This window comes from Adelges cooleyi, unplaced genomic scaffold (assembly GCF_023614345.1).
Source record: "Adelges cooleyi isolate 19-005CV unplaced genomic scaffold, UGA_ACOO_1.1 ACOO_flye_CR_arks_rails_tigmint_CR_PRNA_343, whole genome shotgun sequence".
Lineage (NCBI taxonomy): Eukaryota > Metazoa > Arthropoda > Insecta > Hemiptera > Adelgidae > Adelges > Adelges cooleyi.
The window spans coordinates 14004-24212 of record NW_026096017.1 but is presented as its reverse complement, the minus strand read 5'-3'; the positions used below and the strand labels follow the sequence as shown (position 1 = coordinate 24212).

Genomic DNA, 10209 nt, shown 5'->3' with positions numbered 1-10209 from the left:
ACTTAAGTAACCATTTTAGTAGCTCGGTGACGTTATTTCTGGGATTCATTTTGTTTACATTAATCTGAAGCGGAATATAACTTATGTATATATATAAAGTATATGAGTACTGAAAATTGTATGGTGATACTATTGAGTTTGCAACAACATGTTTTTATGTGATTCAGAATAATAACACAACAAGTACCTATGCATACGGTGTGAATTGTTATTTAAAATATATAATTATAGCACAAAACACTTGTTTAACAAACAAATCGTTTTTATGTATACAACGTTTAACCCTTATTAAAATTAAAGTATAAACCTAAGACTGACTCTTTAAGTGTGAGGGGTAAAAAACAATAATATGAACAGTTGAGATCACATTCTTATTAAACCCTATGAAATATTTAGTGGTTCACGATGAAATCATTACCCTGAATTGGACATTATTTGACATTGGTCAAACTTTTTTCCTTAAAGGGAAAAAAATCTAAAAACTAATTTTGACGGTAGTAAATTTTAAGTTTAACCAAACCACAACAAAAATTAAAACATCTAGTAATAATTTTTATTAAAAAATTAATTTTGGGCTGATGTGTAAGAAAGGTTAAGAATATCATCATTTGATAAAGTAAGGCAAAAATAGAGAGAAATAAGGTCCAGTGTTTACAGATACATATACAAGTATCGATAAAATCATTGTAACTAATGACAATTATTATTTGATTGCAAATTATTTTTTAATATTAGGTTGGATTCGTTTAGGGTTAATCGTCTGTCTATGAAAATGTATTACCATAGATACCCATATATGGTAATTAACAATATGATGACAATATTTTCAATATCTGTGAGTTCATCACTTTGTCAGTAATACTTAAGTAATCATTTTAGGAGCTCGGGGACGTTATTTGTGGGTTTCTATTTTTCTGAGTTTTAATTTTCTGTGAATAATTTTTAGGTGATATTTTGCCCAAGGATACATTCAGCGTTATAGCAACGTTGTTAGTTTATTTACAAAGCTGTTTTTTAGCATCGATACCGAGCTGGTATTCCTATGATGTGTGTTTTTTTTTATCTACAAAATTATATGTGACTTTTTAACTTTGGTGGTTCAAAAGTAAAAAAAGTCAACTTCTTGAACCCGAGAACCGAAATAACCTACAAAAAGAATTGGCGGTTTTGCAACTTTCAACTTTATCTTTCTATAACTTAATAAAAAACTGTCGAATTAAGTCAAAACTGTAATAGAATGTTTAGCAGGCACATCCCTACACACCAATATCCTTAAATCAAAATTTTAATTATTCTACACTCCCCCACAGGACTTATTTTCTTAAAAATGGTATTTAAAATATAATGAAACATGGATTCATATAATTATTATACCAAATATAAAATATAGTTTTATTCATTATTCTTAGACAAACATATTTAAAATTCATTTATCTCTGTTTGAAAGCATACCAACAACGTTTGAAGTCTTGTAGTACTAATTACTTATGGGTTTGATGTATACTAACCAGTTATTGAATTCACAAAAACAAAATCCGTCGTAGAGGCGGTGGGGCATATTAGACACGGGCTTTATGAGGTACAAATCCTTTACTTTCAATACATTTTTTTTATAAACGTTTTATAAGCATTGATTCATTAATTTTAAAGTGATTTTATCCTGGAGGACTAGTACTGTGGAGTATAGGCATAATGGAATCAAACCATAGATAGCACAGAGAGGTCACAAGTCAACAAAATGCTTTGATGCTTATTTGCAAATACAGCACCTCATTTTAATACTTTCTAACTTTGCTGGTTTACAATGTACTTTGTTTGGACTTTACTGGCTTGAAAATACTAGTTACTGATTCGCATTGAAGCGTTTATTCGAAAGTGATTTTAGCCCTCTCAAATATAATAATTCCTGTAAACCTGTGACCTCTCCATCCCCACTATGCCTACTGTAATTAGTGGCTACAGCACAAAATATAATAATCAGATCCTACTAATTTAAAATCAATGTTTCAGGAAATTCATATATATTATAAATCAGTAAAGATTTTATCTGTAATTTTTTGTTTATTATTTCAAGATGTTTATGAAAAAGTAGTAGTATCATGTTCGTATTTATAATAAGTAATAAATGCAAATTTAATAACATATTTTTAATTATTGTACCATCAAAGTTCTAAAATGCGAGAAAAATAATTGTATAAACATTTAGGTATATAAATAATAAAATCAAATATTTTGAATATTTTGTATTTCACTTTATTTGTATTGTACATTTTTAATTTCAATCATAACGTCTTTTACAATCCCGTACAAAGTCTAGATATACATTTATTAGAGCATTTGTTTTTTTGGTTTGTGTTAAATTTGTTTAAGTTTTAACATAATAAGAATTGTCAATTTTTACAACAAATTTGTATTGTTTTATTTAGGTTTTTTAATTTAAAGTAAGTTATTGTCTTTTTTGATTGAGACAGTGTTATTGTTATTGTATTTGTTTATCAAAAGCAAGCTGTTTTCCACAACGACTGTTGTAATTCCAACAAATGTTAGCTAAGTTCCTGTAGGTTTTGCAAACTTTGAATATTTTAAGAATCTTCGAGGTTTTACAAAAACAATTTGTATGGTTTTATTATTTTTTATTTATCGAAAACGAGGTGTTTTTCTTAACACATTTTGTTTTGCAGTTGTTTGCACCGAGAATCTTGAAGGGTTTGAAATTACTTGTATTTCAAAATCAGTATTTATTATACTGATGTATTTGATTTGAATTTTTTCTGATTTTGCATAAATTCATACAGTGGAGCTTAATTTACAATAATAAAAACTTAAATATGTAATATACGTAGAACAATACAAACAAATACAAAAGTACATTTTATTAGTAAAAAAGTAAATACTAAAGTCTGCCTGTTACTGCAGGCAATTTGTCAGAAAGTGAATTGTTACAAAAATCGTAAACACCCAGTTTAAATCTTATAACTGAATAAATTAGGTGTAATTAAAATTAAAAAAATTGGATAGCAAACGAATGTGCACACTAACACAAATACATGTGTCAACAGAAATTCACATGCAATAATTTGATAAATAAGGAATTTTATTCCTCATGTCTAGATTTATATGTTAATTTAAGCAATTACAAAACAAGTGAATACAAGTTTTATTTTAAAACGTAGTACGATTTTTATTTTTTTAATCCTTATATCACAAACGTTTTCATATAATTAAGTAAAAACGGATATTTCTTTAAAATAACTAAAATAAAACAAAATATTAAGTCACTTTTTCAACTTTCGGGAAAATACTTTAATAGTTGTATAGAAAAGTTCAAAAATACAATAATTAATGGTTTTTAATTGATATCAAAATGTTATAAATTAGTGTCATCCATGGATTGATATATAAAGCACTCGGGCAAACTATAGCTTGTCACTTTGTGTAATACCTATTTTAGAAACGAAAAACATCAGGGTTCTAAAATGCGAGAAAATAAGTGGTATAAACATTTAGGTACAAAATTGATAAAACAAAATATTTTTAATATTTTCTATTTAACTTTATTTGTATTGTAAATTTAGATGTATCTAGTGATACAATTATTATAGCATTTATTTACTTGGTGTGTATTAAAATCTTTTATATTTTAATGTGATAAGAATTGTCAATTTTTACAAAAGTATGTGTATTGCTATATTATAGTCATTTTTAATTGAAAATAAATTGTTATCTGCTTCGATTAAGGCAGTGTAAACAAATGAAAATACGAACTATTTTTTTAACAAATTTTGTTTTGATGCTTGTGTTTAAATGCTTTGTAGAAAGTTATTGTTATAATAACTGTGGCGAGTACCTATTTTTTTTTTAAATTTACGTACAGTTAATTTATAGCATTTTGCTAAATCAAAAATGTTTTATAATTATAACTTATTTCAAGGAGTTTTGTAAAATCATTTATCGTGTAAATTCTAATCCAATATTGTATTATTGTTTTTTATCATAACCAAGCTGTTTTCCACAACGACTGTTGTAATGTAAACAAATGATAGCTAAGTTCCTGTAGGTTTTACAAACTTTGAATATTATAAGAACCTTCGAGGTTTTACAAAAACAATTTGTATTGTCGTCCTAGACAGTAAAACTAGCCTCACTCACGACTTAAGAACATGATTTACTTCATGCTGACTCCAAAAAAGTAAAAAAAAAGAAATTGGCTACATTTCCTACCAAACATGTTATAACACTTTAGGGACAATATACCTAAATCTACTATAATCTATTCATTTATACCTAATATTCTACTAAATCTATTATACTCAAATTAGGTTAACGCATTTAAAATTGTATTATAGCTGTTATTATTTAATGTAGTAATGTTGTGACACTCCTAAAATGAAACACTCCATATCATTGTTTAAGTGATAAAATGAATTTCAAAATAACGCTTGTCTAACGGACACAACAGCTATTCTCCTGTGCCGCCTGAAAGCCTAATTGTCCTATGCACTACGTAATGCCCTTAATTAATTTTTATTATTTCTATATTTTTTAAAAAAATTGTATTAGTAGGGTTCGTCATTTATAATATGTATGAAATACAAATTTAAATATTCGTCTATAATAACTATTCTAACATCAGGGTTCTACAATGCAAGAACATGTATAGTTCAAACATACATAAATGATAACATATTCAAATAATTCAGCTAAAATGTCTTAATTACACAAAAGTTAATGATACATTTGTAAAACTAAATACAATATTTTTCCACAATTTGTACAGTTATATGTTGTTATTTTTTTATTTAAAACATGTTGTTTTCTACAATGACTACTGCAATGTAATTAAATGACAAACAACTTTATGCATCGTACACTTTTATAATTTAACGAATGTTTATGAATTTTACTGTAAAAAAGTAACGTTTACTTTACAAGCTGTATTAGTCTATAATTATTCAACCTTAAAAATAGTAGGTATACTTAAAAAATGAAGAGGAAAAAACGTTAAAAATATCAGCACCTAATATCATTCACCTAATCTAATAAAACATTTATGGGGTCAGTAGCAATATTGTATTTATAAAATTAATTTACATTTTTATTGAATATAACATTATTTTCCGTTGAGCCTCTGACCTGAATTTCAATAACGCCTGCTTCATAGCCTATGAGTAATAGGTGCGATTGGAGGTTTTTTTCCCTGTTTTTATATTTTCTCAGATATCAAGTTGTTTTTTGAAACGATTATTTTTTTTATTATTTTTTTTACATGTTTCAACAAACAAGCATGCAAAGTAGAACTCTACTTTACAAAAGTTATAGCGAACACTTATACTGTATTTATTCTGATTTCAAGTTAATATTATAGTTGCAATTAATAATTACACAATAAATAAAAGAATTATATTTTAAAAACATATTGGTAGTTGGAATACAAATCAAAATTTGGACACTAAAAAATTGCTGCAATTACTCTTCGGTTTTAGGCACATAGATTATCTCCAAAACTGGTTATCGACCAGTTCCACATTTTTAGTACATTATTCACAATTAAAACAGTTAATGAACTTTATGCATCACCGTTTAAGTTTAGAAGGGTGATAAATTTAAAAAAAGAATTGGAAGAATTAGAGATCACATTGTATAAAAACTTTATGGAAAAAAAAAAATTCAATTGTTTCACTAAGTTAATCACTCTGTAATATAGCTATTTTAAAATAAATGTTATGTAACCTAACCTAACCTAACCTACACCATTGGTAATCGTTAATACAGCTGTTTTTAAACTAATCCACATTGCTATCAAAGTACAAATTCTACGAACAGACAAGATGTATTTATCAACTGGAACGACTTCAGCTAAAAAAAAAAGAAAATAGTTGTTAAAAATTGCTACATATAGCTTAATAGTCACTATTTTGCTTTTTAGTGCAAGACTTAATTACTAAACGTAAATAAAACAAGTAATACAATTATTTTTAATTTATATAAAATATCAGCTTTTTGAAAAAAATTATAATTTTTTTTGTGTAACAGACATTTAAATTGAGTTTATAATTCATAAAGGTATTTTTATGTGTTCTCCAAAATTTAAGATTTTTTAAAAAAAAAATTTTAGAAAGCTGTACATTTTTATATATGATGTGTAAATATTAAACCGGGGTCCCAGTAATCAAAAAAGTTGAAATAATTATGAGTCAAAATAAGATAATTTTGAGTGGTCGATAACTATTTGAGGATAATTATTATGTCCCAGAAGGGAGCAAAAATTAATTCAAAACTTATTATCCAAATCTAGACCAATAAACATTTCCAAAAATTTATTCTTGTTGCTATAGATCTAAAAGAAAATTTAAGTATAAATTATTGTAAAAAATCAAATCTACATGTTTTCTATTTGTTCAAAACAAATTGAATGTGTTATTTATAATAAATGACCTAGATTATTAATGTAATCTACAAGCATTACTCTACGGCATTCCTACCCACCTCCCTTCCTAAATTTTAAACTTCAGTAAAACAACTAAAAAAGTAATTATCCAAAACTAGTTCTCAACCATTCAACATTTTCAGAAAATTATTTATTTCTAATTTGTTAATTAATAATTAATTATTGTAAATTGTTTCTAAAGCTTGAGAAGAAATTTTAAATGTGGAATATTGTAAAAAAAAACAAAATTAACGTGTCTAAAAAAAAACAAATTTTAAATTAAATGTAAATAGTATATATATAATAACCCACTCAAGTTTCAATAATTTTTTTAATTTTAAATTAATTTTAAAAAAATTGATCGTGTTTTTTATAAAGAATAACCCTGTAAAAATTGATTTTACAAAATCATAAATAACATTAAAACTCTATATTTTAATGTTTAACTCTATGTTTTAGGTGATTATAATCACCTAATTTTTGGGTAAGTAAATTTTTAATAGTTTCTTAACGCGTCACAAAAAAAACGCAAATTTTCTAATAGTTTAAAAAAATTGATCTTGTTATTTATAATGAATAACCTTTTAAAAATTGTATGTTATTAAAAGAGAAAAAATATTAAAACTATATTTATAATAGTCACCTAATTTTTGGGTAAGTACATTTATAATAGCTTTTCCAGTAAGTTCTCTTCTCGCCTATCCAAGTTGGGTCAAACTTTCAATTTCATCACCTGTATAGATTTGTTTATGAATAACTGGTTTGAAAATATAATATTTATTAATACATTCGTATTTATTTTGTCATTTTAAAATTTAACGCCTCAATGAGTACTAACAGAGTGGGAAGAAACGTGAAAAGATATAGTTATTAGAATATCAGGTTCATTGATAGAGCCTAAAAGGGGTGTTTAAATGGAATAGAGATCTGCGTTGGTCTAAAGATCAGTCAAAGTAAGAAGTTAAGGAAAATGCTGGAAGCAATGTATTCGTAAAGAGGTTGCTGTATTTTTATGACAAAAGTACTAAAAGTGTATTCTGTATTTACTCAATTCTTATCTGGACGTTTGTTTGGTAAGGGTGCCAAATGACTACTTCATAATCGAGAACTCTTAAAAGAATTCTTTCCAACTTCAAGTTTACTTAATTAAAATTATTGAGAGAACAAAAGTATATATAAAGCAAATTTTATCATTTAAAAAAGCCAAAAGTTCTATATACTACTAACTTATCATACTTCCTATTTTATTGTACTTCATATATTGTACTTTGTATGCGATATTTTCAAAATAAAACATAAATACAAATATATTAACACTTTTATTTAATAACCAGGTTATATATAAATTATAGGTTCTATTAATGCCCCTGATATTCTAATCACCATATCTTTTCACGTTTCCTCCCACTCTACTTGTACTCATTAGGGCGTTACATTTTAAAGTATAAAAAAAAATACGAACATATTAATAAATATTACATTTTTAAACTAGTTTTTGATACTTATATTTATGCAGGTATTACAATTTTAGCATTAATTAATTGGAACTGTAATGGATAAATATAACAAACTGCTTTAACTATATAATTTGTACAAAATCTTTTCGCGTTTCTTCCTACTTATTTAATACTAATATCCTATTCCAAGTTCTTGCTCTCACTCCCTCCATTGGCCGCAACCATTCTATCCATAGAAAAGACTGAACAATCAATAACTAAGTTTTAAAAAAAAATTCCTAAAGTGAATATTAGTAGTATGTTTTGGCCGTATGTAGCCCTGTTATCACTATCACGCCCTGTTATCACAGGATCGTGATAACAGGGCGTGATAACAGGATTGTGATAACAGGGCGTGATAACAGGGCGTGATAGCAGGGCGTGATAACAGGGCGTGATAGCAGGGCGTGATAACAGGGCGTGATAACAGGATTGTGATAACAGGGCGTGATAGCAAGGCGTGATAGCAGGGCGTGATAGCAGGGCGTGATAGCAAGGCGTGATAACAGGGCGTGATAACAGGATTGTGATTACAGGATTGTGATAACAGGGCGTGATAGCAAGGCGTGATAGCAGGGCGTGATAGCAAGGCGTAATAACAGGGCGTGATAGCAGGGCGCCATAACAGGGCGTGATAACAGGGCGTGATAACAGGGTCGTGATAGCAAGGCGTGATAGCAGGGCGTGATAGCAGGGCGTGATAACAGGGCGTGATAGCAGGGCGTGATAGAAGGGCGTGATAGCAGGGCGTGATAACAGGGCGTGATAACAGGGTCGTGATAACAGGGCGTGATAGCAGGGCGTGATAGCAGGGCGTGATAACAGAGCCGTGATAACAGGATTCGATACGGTCATATCACGATTCTGTTATCACAATCCTGTTTTCACTACTGGTATCACAATCCTGTTATCACTACTGGTATCACACACACACACACACACACACACACACACACACACACACACACACACACACACACACATCATGTAATTTATATCATATTAGGATTATTATATAAATAATAGTATTATTATATTTAATTGTATTGGAATAAATAATATGTACAAATAATATATATATATATATATATATATATATATGCGCTTGCGCGTACATGTTGCAGAAATGGATAACGAGTCTTCGACGCCACGGGGGCATTAAAAGAACTCCAGTCGAAGTCTCGTTATCCATTTCTGCAACATGTACGCGCAAGCGCATATATATATATATAACACATCATGTAATTTATGAATTCACGCCGTTAAAATAAATTAACAAACCGTGATATACACACACACACACACATGGTGGGGACGGGCGAACATCAGCATATAAGGAAGGGTGCACCACCCAACATTTAACAGTTACCAGTTATCACTGCAAGACAGTCGGTGAACAATCATTTGTGCACATACACACACGTACGGTCAAGGTAAGTCCGAGCCAGAGCTTAGATGTATTAAGTCAAACAATATTGTCATTTACAGATGAGTCAAATCACCAAAGATTTCCTAAACGACCGCAGCGAGTTCGTGTTGGAATCGAGGAGACGTCACATTACGGAGATTCAACCCTTCGTCCCATACAGAGTGATACGGTTCGAAACGGTCGTTACAAAGCACGATGCGCGTACGCCCGCCGTAGAATTACGCTTGGGCGATAATCCACAACCCATACGCGTATACTTGCCAACCAGATTCAGAATGACCGACGAAGAACTACAGAAGCCGATAGATTCTAATCTAACAATGATCTACAAGGGAAAGAAGAACGGGTCCAACGTCCACGATGTCGTATTTTTATAATATTATGGGTAAGTGCAATAGTCAGTTAGCAGAAAAAAAAATTAAATAACTAATTGCTGGTGTCTGTTGTACTCTACAGATAATGACGGACCGTTCGACGACTGACCTGCAGTACAACACACGCGCAAATATATAAGTAGCAGTAGGAGTAAATGTGATTAATGTCAATAAAAAAAAAAAAAAATGTATGTTTAGCTATTAATACCTAAATAAATATATATATATCAAGTAAACGAAATATGATCTTATTATTATTATTATTACGATTTGAATGATATTGTACTAATAAAATAAATATTATTAACGAACACACACACACACACACACATCAAGTAATTTATATCATATTAGGATTATTATGTTATGTGTGTATTACTACTATGATTATTATATAAATAATAGTATTATTATTATATTTAATTTTATTGGAATAAATAATAAATACAAATAATATATATATATATATATATATATATATGC

General features: G+C 28.5%; 1 long non-coding RNA gene across 1 annotated transcript; it reads left to right on the top strand.

The window, feature by feature from the left end:
* Positions 1 to 9233: 9233 nt before the first annotated feature.
* LOC126840092 (uncharacterized) lies at positions 9234 to 9871 on the top strand. Its single transcript, XR_007686042.1, has 3 exons — positions 9234 to 9356; positions 9412 to 9737; positions 9809 to 9871. It is a non-coding gene; the product is annotated as an uncharacterized LOC126840092 (long non-coding RNA).
* Positions 9872 to 10209: the final 338 nt, after the last annotated feature.